Raw genomic sequence first — 12,467 nt, 5'->3', positions numbered from 1 at the left:
ACCCTCCCATACTAACCTTTTGCTCGCCCTCGAGCAAAATAAGTTGCAGGACACAACAACACAAGAAGTAGCATGTTAGTGCACTAATGAATATCAACACATATTTTATCCACTAACACAAGACACTAGTTCCGCATTACACCACAGAGTTTTAGCACTACAATGTTTCATGGATTTAAAAACGTGTGTGTGTAATATGTTGGCTCAAGCATCATGCATTTCCACAGTAAAATTTTCAACCATGTAAGAGACTTCAAACATAGTAAACTAACATGGATTCTAAACATAATGCAATCAAAATGAAAAACAATAAAACAAACATGGATGTTAAACATACTGCAATTAAAATGAAAACAATAAAAAAAGAAGGGGAAACATGAAAACTCCCCTGATCACTACTCATCCTCGTCGTCCTCGGGTGGCACAACTCCGAGCTCCTGATCTTCTGGCTGAGGGTAAGCATAGTGCAATGGGAAAGGAGGCGGTTCTGTCGGCGGTGATGGATAAACCGAGGTGTCGAGACCCATGTGCGATACCATACCGCGCACCGAAGACTCTATCGATGTCATGTAAGCGGTGTTGACGTTGTTGTATTCATCTTGATGAACCGCAAAATAGCACATTAACACGTCAACTTTATCAACAATTTCCCGCCGTCGAGGTTGTTGGGGTGGCAGTGGGTGGTTAGCTGCGGCTTCATCCTCGGCCACCTCTAGGAAGTCTAGAGCGGGCTTGCCCCGTTTTCTTTTCATCCACGAGTCGTCAATGGACTTCTTCGGTTGCAACCATTCGTCATCCACATTGACGATGACCATGGCTTGCACACACAATTCGGTAATGATAGTGGGCGAAAATAGGTCAATGTTGGAGCTGTGAATGGACTGCTGGATTTGAGAGAAGATCAAAGTCCCACATTAATCAGAACACCCACCATTAGTGCGTAGACCATCATGGCTCGGTGTTTTTGAACTTCAATAGTGTGGGACACCGGCATCAACCGCTTGGAAAGAAAAGCATAACACATCGCAGGCTTAAACAACAAATATTTTTCCAAAAAAACACCCCGGAGTCTTCCAAATAGTCTCCACCTCTCGTCTCCTCAAACTCGTCCTCACCTGCATCGATCATGTCTAGTGACTCTAAAGACTCAACATGTATAAATTGATAATAGAAAGTAGTACATAATAAAGCCACATGCGTTTTAAAATAGCACATACATATTTAAACATTAAACATACTTACATAAACATAGACGTGCCATCAATTCATAAACATTTTCATAAACATGCTTGCGTCGTACATACTTAAACATGAATAATCATCATAATTTTGAGTACATATATCTTTTAAAGCAAGTTACCCATACATATTGCACTTGATCAGACTAAACGACAGTACTGGGCTTGCATGGATGTCCACTGCCACATACATAAATTCCACGGTCATGCTTTACCGGGTGGATTGATCTCTGGTCATGCTCTAGCGCTTTATTAATCCTGATCATAACCCGATCATGCTTTACTGGGGTGGAGAGGTTCCCAGACACGTTCTCCGGCTTCAAAACCCGTTAATAATAGGTCAAATAACAATTCGCATACCTCAAAAACATAAAACATTTTCTTTGCACGTCGAACATACTAATACGTTATGCATGCCTGCTCAAGAAAAAATTAAAATTTTTTTTTCATAAAGCTTGGCACTCGGGAGGTAACTTCTTACTGATCGAGCGTGCCCGTCCACAAGGCCTGGCGCTCGAGCAGTAAAATTTTGCGCCCGAGCGCCGCCTTGCGCGAAAATGTTTGAAATAAAATTTTTTTTTCATAAAGCTTGGCACTCGGGAGGTAACTTCTTACTGATCAAGCGCGCCCGTCCACAAGGCCTGGCGCTCGAGCAGTAAAATTTTGCGCCCGAGCGCCGCCTTGCGCGAAAATGTTTGAAAATCAACACAGTTGAGCAGTCACACAAGAATGATCATTACTCACTTATCTCTTGTCCAAAATTTACAAATTTACTGTAAAATAAAATATATCGAAAAGTACTAAGTTTTGAATTTTAAAGGTTTTTCCATAAAATCAACCGAAAATTTCAGGATTCAAAATGACAGCAGATTCGGTTTTTGAGATCTAAAAACTTGTTCAAAATCATTTCAACCATTTTTTTCTCAAACTCGGTGGATTATGGGAGATGACTGGGGAACGCTTGCTACACGATTCTTGCTTGAAAAAGGGACGTGAATCTATTGGAATTTTGCAATGAAGAGGTGGCTGCTGAAAGAACATTCAAGAACCCTAGGTTTTCTTCAAATTTTTGCAGAGTGTGTGTGCGTGTGTGGATTTAATTAGATAAAATAATTTCTGCTTAATTAACTAATCAGGGGCTAAAGACAATCTAAGTTAAATAATTATTGATCAAATAATACTAATCTAATTAACCTAACTAAAAGATTAAATAAAATAATTTACAAGGTTTAAAATCTCCAATGCTCAACTTAGTAAATTTTTTTTAAAAGCATAAACTCTTAAAATCACCTTATAAATTAAATTAGGTTTTAAAATGATTAAAATTCCATAAATTATTTAAAATATCAATTTCCTTGACTATAAATAAAATACCATATTTTCATAAATCGCCTAAAACGTCACCGGTCTCTTTTCCCGATCCCGTATCGAATATTCGCTGAAACATAAAACCTAAGAAGACATTTTAACGTGCTTCAAATAAACGTGTAATAATTTAAAATAATGCAAATCATAAATCAGGTATCGTTAAAAATAATTTTAAAAACTAAATAAGTAAATAAAAAAAATTAATAAATGCATGGTTTACGTGTACTGATTTTGGGCTCTACAATTCGGATAGCGACTTCTCATATATACTTCGGCCTCCCAAGTGGCCTCCCTCACAGATTGATTCAGCCACTAGACTTTGACCAACTTGGTCACTTTGTTCTGAAGTCTCCGCTCATGTCTGTCTAGAATTCGGACAGGTCATTCCTCATATGACAGATTTAGAGCAAACTACAACGGATCATAACTCAAAACATGTGAAGGATTTGCCATATACTTCTTCAGCATCGAAACATGGAATACATTGTGTACTCCAGTTAGATTCGATGGTAGAATTACACGATAAGCAAATGTCCCAACTCTGTCAAAAATTTCGAATGACCCTATGAATCTAAGACTCATCTTGCCTCTCTTCCCAAACCTCATAACAATCTTCATGGGTGCTATCTTTACGAATACGCGATCTGCTACGGTAAATTCAAGATCCCTCTTTCTCTTTTCAGCATAACTCTTTTGGCGACTCTTTCATGTCTTCATCCTATCTCCGATCTTGACCCCCATGTCTGCAGTCTGCTGGACAATCACTTGGCCATGTTCTGATCTCTCACCGACTTTATCCCAATGAATTGTTGATCTGCACTTCCTTCCGTACAGTGCTTCGTAGGGACCAATAACTATAGATAATTGAAAACTGTCATTGTAGGTAAATTACATGAGGGGTGGTTTTGATTCCCAATTCCCATGGAAATCGATCACACATGATCGCAACAAATCTTCCAATATTTGAATCACTTGCTCAGACTGGCCATCTGTATGAGGGTGAAATGCCGTAATGAATATCAACTTCGTCCCCATAGCTGCATGCAAACTCTTTCAAAAGGACGATGTGAATCTCGGGTCCCTGACAGACACAATAGAAACTGGGATCCCGTGCAATCTGAATATCTCCCAAATATAGAGCTCTGCATAGTGAGTCATGGAGAACGTCGTCTTCATGGGTAAAAAATGTGCCGATTTAGTAAGTCGATAAACTACAACCCAAAGACAACGACAACTAACTCGAGATCATGAGTCGGATAGTTCTTCCCATGAACTTTCATTTTTCTAGAGGCATAGGCTATAACCCGACCATGCTGCATCAATATTGCGCCTAAACCGAGCTTAGAAGCGTCGGTGTATAACACAAAATTACCTTGCCCTGATGGCATGGCTAAAACTTGCGCTGTGATAAGAGCTTGCTTCAAAGTATTGAAGCTCTTCTGACAGTCATCAGTCCATACAAATTTAGCCTTTTTCTTAGTCAATGAAGTGAGTGACACTGTAATCGAGGAAAACCCTTGAATAAGTTTCCTGTAATAGCCTGCCAAGCCTTGGAACTATGGATCTCTGACACGTTTTTCGGCTCAATCCATTCTCTTACTGCGGCCACTTTAGCTGGATCTACCTCAATGTCACTACTAGATATAATATGTCCCAAAAATGATACTTTCTCCAACCAAATTCACACTTACTGAATTTTGTTAATAACTTGCGACTCTACAAGACTTGCAAAACTGTACCTAAATGCTGACTGTGCTCCTCATGGCTCTTCGAGTATATAAGAATGTCGTCTATGAATACTATGACAAATTGATCAAGGTAGGGCTAAAATAATCGATTCATTAGGTTCATAAAAATCGTTGGAGCATTCGTCAGTTCAAATGGCATAACTAAAAATTCGTATTGCCCATATCTAGTTCTGAAGACTGTCTTGTGAACATCTGCATCTTTTACTTTAAGTTGATGATACCCAGAACGTAGATCTATTTTAAAGAATAGTGTAGCTCCCTGCAACTGATCAAATAAGTCGTCAATCCTTGGTAATGGGTATTTGTTCTTGATCGTTACCTTGTTCAATTCTCGGTAATCGAAACACAACCTCATGCTTCAATCTTTCTTCTTTACGAAGAGTACTGGTGCGCCCCATGGTGAGAAACTAGGGTGGATGATTTCTTTGTCTAGGAGCTCCTTAATTTGCTGCTTGAGCTCTAACATCTCTGTTGGAGCCAAACAGTATTGTGCCTTAGAGATTGGCACAGTGCTTGGAAAAAGGTCAATGGCGAAATCAAGTTTTATCTCTGGTGGAAGGACAGTGACGTCGTCTTATAAAACATTGGGAAAATTTCTGACAACTGGTACATCAGATATCGATGGGGTGGGTGCGTCAAGTGTTGAAATAGTACTGGCCAAGAATGCCTGATACCCCTTATGTATAAATTTCCTAGCCTGAATTGAGGAGATCATGCGAGGAAAACTTCTCCACGTGTGTTGCTCAAAAAGAAATTGCTCCATGCTCAACGGTCTTACCAAAACCGATCTTTTCTGAAAGTCAATTAGAACTATGTTCTTCATCAGCCAGTCCTTTCCCAAGATAACATCAAACTCTTGCATTGGCAACACAATCAGGTCGGCTTAAACAAGGTGGCCATGTAGTTCAAGATCGATATCTCTGACCACGCTAGTATCTAATAACTCCTCCCTTAATGGGACTATTACGGAGTAGTTCACGTCGAGTCAAATGGTCTTGACATCCAAATAATAAGCAAACGTCTCTGAGATAAAAAAATGAGTGGCCCCGGAATCTAACAAGGCTTTCGTGGCTACTTTCTTTATAAAGATATTTCCTGAAAGACGTTAGCACAACACATAAACTTATATCCCAAAATACTAATATTAGCCTCATGCATAGTTGAAATTTCTATCCAAAGTCTCCAAAATACGGAAATAAAATACTAATATCCCCAAGCAAAATTCGAAGCATGCATGACAAAAAATAAATAGTGTGTTGAATTAAATATGTTACCAGTCAGTAGGGTCGTGTCTTTGTTTGCCTGCTCGGCATATATGGCGAACACTCTCCCCATCGTTGGCTGCCTCCACTGCGGGTAGTCCTTCAGCGTGTGATCACTGGCCCCACACTTGAAATGTAATGCTCGAGATTTTAGTACTGTAATCAGACATTAATTAATTGACAGAATTGAGATTACAAGGGCTAAAGTAAGACGTGAAAGGAGAAGCCGGGCGTTGGTGCATAACAAGCCAAGAAGTGGACAGAACTGTTGGCGCCCGAGCGGTAGGAAAAGACCGCCCGAGCGCCAATGCATCACAAGATTAAAATTTGGACAGAAAGTCTGGCGCCCGAGTGGTAGTTTTTGATCGTGCGAGCGCCAGTGTTCAACAAGCTAAGTATCCGGACAGAACGTTCAGCACCCGAGTGGTATATTGTAACCGCCCGAGCGCCACCTGCAATGTGTGAAAATAAGACACGTAGCTTAATCAAGCAAGTTGATATATATATAAACTCAATTCCAGCAGAAGTTTGGGAAAGGAACGAGGAAAAGCTTCAGAAAATCTTTACGCCTTTACATTTCTTAGATTTGTGATTTGTGAACAATCCGTCCGTTAGATTTCAAATCCGACTTCAGTACCGTGTTTCTATCGACAAGAGCTTCAACTGGACGTAAGTTTTACTACGTTTTGATATGATCTGAAATTTTGGTGTTGAAGGAATCAGATATGATTCATATATGGTGATCTTGATATAGTAGACATCGTATAAACGAAATCGGATTGAAGAGCAGATGCTGTATGAAATTGTTATGATCTTTGGAATGGATTTGATTGAGATTTGATATCAGATTTGTATTGTTATCGATTACGAGATTGTGGGAATTGATATCTGTTGATTTGTATTGCTGGGCATATTGAGATTGCACCGTTATGCCGTTGAAACTGAATTTGATTTAGTTCTGATTATACCCAGTATTGATTGAGTGATATATTGATATCGTGCCTATTGGGAATGTCATTTCAGATTTGATATTGACAGATTCGAATTCGAGACTATGACTTCGTCAGATCAACAAGAAAGGTGTAAATCAATGTTACCCGGGAGATCGACTCGAGTCAGATTGGACTGGACTTTCCCAAAAACCACATACTTTATTTATTGCATTTATATTTTCAATTTATGAGATTGATATGCTTAGTCTATTGAGGTATAGCAAAGCGTGTATTGAGTCAAGGGCAGAGATGCCTAGTTATTGGCGGATATGCCAAGTCTTTGGCGGATCCCTAGATTAGAGATGAGTCGAGTCTGAGATGACGAGTCACGAGTTTATTTACAGTTTTACATCATTCATGTTTTCGGATTTGATACATGTTATTGATAACTGTTATATGCTTTTGTATATGTTTTTATATGATTGCATGTTTACATGGTTTATACTGGGATTATATTCTTACCGGAGTTATCTGGCTATTGTTATGTTTGTATGTGTTCATGACAACAGGTGGGACAGGATCAGGGTCAAGAAGAGAATGAGAGAGGACAATTTAGCGTGGAGATCCGGATCAGAAGTAGATATGCTTCAGCACTTAATATATAGTAGTTGAACCCTAGTTTGATTTTAATGTATTGAGTACAATACATGTACCTTACTTTTGATATGTATATCAGATTGATTAAATTACGTTTCCGCATTTGTATTTTAAAAACAAATTTAGACCCTGTTTATTTAATTGATCTAATTATTCCCAAAGATGATTAAGAAATGAATTAGCGTCCTGGTCCCCACAGCAGGTGGTATCAGAGCAGTAGGTTCCTTAGACTGATATAGGAGCTAGTGAGCGGGATAAATGAGCTTTCTTCCTTGCTTTTGATTGCTATCATGTTTTACTGCTTTGAACTGCATGTTTACATGTTTATCTGATTTGATTGGAAACATGTGTTATTGAGAATGAATCAGAACCGATTCTTGATCAGCAGTAAGATGATCAGAGGAGGACTGAAACAGGTTTGTTGTATTTGGTTGCTAACCCTTTTGGTAATCAGATATGCCTCCTCGAAGAGTATAAGAACAGGGTAGCACTTCAGCTAATCCGATGGATGTCACAGCAACACCGATGGAAACACTACTGAAGAGGTTTCAGTCGTTTAAACCGCCAACCCTGAAATGAACAGAGACTTCTGTTGACTGTGGGTGTTGGTTAGATGATATTGAGATGCTATTTGATTTCTTGGATTACATAGATGAACGCCGAGTCCGATTGATTGGACACTAGTTGCATGACATTGCAAAGAACTGGTGGATCATGACCAAGAGAGCATTGGAGCATCGAGGTACGAATATCACTTGGAATGTCTTTAAAGTTGAGTTTTATCAGAGATTTTTCCCAGTATCGTACAGGAAAGACAAAGGGGCAGAGTTCGCCAATCTGAGACAGGGTCAGTTGAACATAGAGGAGTATGTGGCCAAGTTCTCTACTTTATTGCGATTTACTCCGCACGTTGCTGAGAATGACGAAGCTATTGCTGATCAGTTCATCAATGGATTGAATCCTGAGATCTTTACATTGGTAAACACCGGGCGACCGAATAACTTTGCTGATGCCTTGAATAGAGCCAAAGGCGCAGAAGCTGGTCTGATGAGACAGAAAGGAGCTTCGTATGTTCCTCCAGCACCGAGACCACAGCAACCCCGTCCCAGATTTGAGAGTGGCAGCAGCAGTGGTGGAAAGAAAGATTTTCTGAAAGCCAGAGGAAAACAGTTTAAGAAGTCTGGCAGCAGTTCTTCAAGCTCCAGTGGTTCCCGATAGAGCCAGAGTTATACCGGGGCTTATTGTAGAACTTGCGGAGGGAGACATCCGACCGAGCAATGCCAGGGAGTGATTGGTAGTTGCCGTATCTGCAGATAGCAGGGACACTTTGCCAGAGTATGTCAACAGAGAGGTTCCCAGGGATCCCAGGGAGCAGAATCAGCTGGATCAGTGGCTCAGACTGATAGACAATCATCAGTTGTTCATTCTTTCCAGTCACCACCGACTATTACTCCGTCACAGCAGAGGCCAGGAGGAAGCCAGACAGTTATCCAGCCTCCTAGACAGCAGGCTAGAGTATTTGCTTTGACAGATAAACAGGCCCAGGAAGCACCAGATGATGTTGTTGCAGGTAACTGTTCTTTATATGATTATCCTGCTTATGTATTGATAGATACGGGTGCTTCTCATACATTTATATCTGAACGATTTGCATTGAGTCATGCATTGTCTGTTGAGTCTTTATCTGCTGTAGTGTCTGTCTCTTCTCCTTTGGGGACATGTTTGAAATCGGTGAAGTCTGTGAAACATTGTATACTACAGTACGACGGGCATGAGATTGATTTAGATTGTATTGTACTTGGGTTGTCTGATTTTGACTGTATTATCGGTATCAATATGCTGACCAAGTACAGAGCTACCGTTGATTGTTTCCATAAGATTGTGAGATTCAGACCTGAGATGGCTAAATAATGGAAATTTTACGGTAAGGGTTCTAGATCAATAATTCCATTGATATCTGCTATGTCTGTGACTCGATTGTTACAGAAAGAAGCAGAGGGATTCCTTGTCTATTCAGTTGACGTACTGAAATCGAGTCCATCATTGGCGGATTTTCCAGTGGTATGCGAGTTTGCTGATGTCTTCCCAGATGAGATTCCGGGTTTGCCTCCGATTCGAGAGATAGACTTCAGCATTGAATTGATGTCAGGTACAGTTCCGATTTCTAGAGCTCCGTACAAAATGGCACCGATTGAGTTGAAAGAATTGAAAGAGCAGTTGGAAGATTTACTGGCCAAGGGTTACATCAGACCGAGTGTTTCTCCTTGAGGTGCTCCAATGTTGTTTGTGAGAAAGAAGGACGGTTCAATGAGACTTTGCATTGACTACCGGCAACTGAACAAGGCTACGGTAAAGAATAAATACCCTTTGCCTCGTATAGATGATTTATTTGATCAGTTGCAGGATTCTTCTGTTTATTCCAAGATCGATCTAAGATCTGGATATCATCAGCTGAGAGTCAGAGATTCTGATATATCGAAGACAGCGTTCAGAACCAGGTATGGACATTATGAGTTTATTGTCATGCCGTTTGGGTTAACTAATGCTCCAGCTGTATTTATGGGTCTGATGAACCGTGTGTTTCAGAAATATCTTGATGATTTTGTGATTATTTTCATTGATGATATTTTGATATATTCGAAGAATATGATTGATCATGCTGAGCATTTGAGGATTGTGTTGAGAACTCTGAGAGCTGAGAAACTGTATGCTAAACTGTCGAAATGTGAGTTTTGGCTGAGACAGGTTGTATTTTTGGGTCACATTATATTTTGAAATGGGATTTCTGTGGATCCTAGCAAAGTTGAGGTCGTGATCAGTTGGCCTAGACCGACATGTGTACCAGAGACGCAGTTTTATGGGTTTAGCAGGATATTACCGACGATTCATCAATGATTTCTCGAGTATTGCTAAGCTGATTACATAGCTGGCTCAGAAGAATGCACCATTTGTTTGGTCTGAAGACTGTGAGTCCAGTTTTCTTGAATTGAAGAAGATTGACCAGTACTCCGATCTTGACTATTTCATCAGGTACTGGTGATTTTGTGGTTTATTGTGACGCTTCTCACAGAGGATTGGGTTGTGTTTTGATGCAGCGGGGACATGTGATTGCTTATGCCTCGAGAAAACTGAAGCCACATGAGTCTCGCTACCCAATTCATGATCTTGAATTGGCAGCCATCGTATTTGCACTGAAGATATGGCGACATTACCGATACGGTGAAAAGTTTGAGATTTATTCTGATCATAAAAGCTTGAAATATTTGTTTTCATAGTCCGAATTGAATATGAGGCAGCGAAGATGGGTTGATTTATTGAAAGATTTTGATTGTGAAATCAAGTACTATCCGGGGAAATCTAATGCAGCAGCTGATGCACTGAGTCGAAAGGTATGTTCTTTATCCTTATCGACGATTGGTGTTTCGAATTTGATTGAAGATTGCTGTTTGTCTGGATTGGTATTTGAGACAGATTGTAAACCGTTGCGACTTTATGCCGTTCAAGTCGAACCAGAGCTGATTTTGAGAATTAAAGCGGCTCCGAAAATTGATCAGAATGTTCAGAATTCTATATCGATGGTAAAAGCAGGACATCGATCTGAGTATCAGGTACATGACAGTGTACTGTATGTGAATAATTGTCTTGTTGTACCAGATGATTCAGATTTGAAACGACAGATGTCAGAAGCACACAACAGTCGATTTAGTATTCATCCTTGTGGCAAAAAGATGTATAATGACTTGAAAAGACAGTTTTTGGTGGAAACAAATGAAAGCGGATATTGCTGAATTTGTATCCAAATGTCTGAATTGCCAACAGGTGATAGCCGAAAGAAAGAAACCAGGAGGACTGTTACAGAGCTTATCTATTTCTGAATGGAAATGGGATCACATTTCCATGGATTTATTAACGAAGCTACCAAGATCCTCCCGAGGTTGTGATGCTATTTGGGTCGTGATTGACAGATTGACCAAATCCGCATGTTTTATTCCGTACAAGATGACGTATAGATATGTCCAGATGGCAGAGATCTATGTCAGAGAGGTGGTCAGGTTACATGTAGTGCCGAAGTCGATTGTATCAGACCGTGATCCTTGGTTTACTTCGCACTTTTGGCAGAGTTTACAGCAGGCTCTAGGTACGAAGTTACATCCGAGTACTGCATATCATCCACATACCGACGAACAGTCAGAGTGGATTATCCAGACACTGGAGGATATGCTTAGAGCTGTAGTTCTTGATTTTAGCACTAGTTGGCAAGAATCATTGCCACTTTGTGAGTTTTCGTACAACGACAGCTATCAGACGGGTATAGAGATGGCACCATTTGAAGCGTTGTACGGTAAGAATTGCAGATCCCCTCTATATTGGGATGATATCTCTGAGGTACCTGAGATTTAACCTTATATGATCAGAGATATGACAGAAAAAGTGAAACTGATTCAGAAGAGGATGAAGGCAGCTCAAGACAGACAGGCCAAATATGCCAATGTTCGACATAGACCGTTGGTATTTAAGGCAGGAGACCGAGTATTCTTGAAGATTTCACCTTTCAGAGGAGTTGTCAGATTTGGCAAGAAAGGGAAGTTGTCTCCACGTTATATTGGGCCATATGAGATTCTCGAGAAGATAAAAGATTGTGCCTATCGACTCGCATTACCACCTTCTTTATATGGAATACATGATGTCTTTCAGGTATCGTTATTGAGGAAATATCTTTCCGATGCTTCACATGTCATTCAGCCATATGAGGCCGAACTTGACGAGACACTGAGTTATTTTGAGAAGCCGATCCAGATTCTCGATCGTAAAGAAAAACAGCTCAGAACGAAGACTATTCCGCTTGTGAAGGTTCAGTGGAGTCGTCATGGCATTGAATAAGCTACCTGGGAGACTGAGTTAGACATGAGGCAGAGATTCCCAGAGTTATTTCATTGATGTGAGTTTTATATTCAGCTTCTATTATACATTTCTTTCTGATATGATTTGATTGCCTGTGATTTCGAGAACGAAATCAGATCTTAAGGGGGGAGAAATGTAATGCTCGATATTTTAGTACTGTAATCAGACATTAATTAATTGAAAAAATTGAGATTACAAGGGCTAAAGTAAGACGTGAAAGGAGAAGTCGGGCGTTGGTGCATAACAAGCCAAGAAGTGGACAGAACTGCTGGGGCCCAAGCGGTAGGAAAAGAACGCCCGAGAGCCAATGCATCACAAGATTAAAATTTGGACAGAAAGTCTGGCGCCCGAGCGGTAGTT

This window comes from Primulina tabacum, chromosome 13, assembly GCF_025594145.1.
Source record: "Primulina tabacum isolate GXHZ01 chromosome 13, ASM2559414v2, whole genome shotgun sequence".
Lineage (NCBI taxonomy): Eukaryota > Viridiplantae > Streptophyta > Magnoliopsida > Lamiales > Gesneriaceae > Primulina > Primulina tabacum.
Note: the sequence above shows the minus strand (reverse complement) of the source record.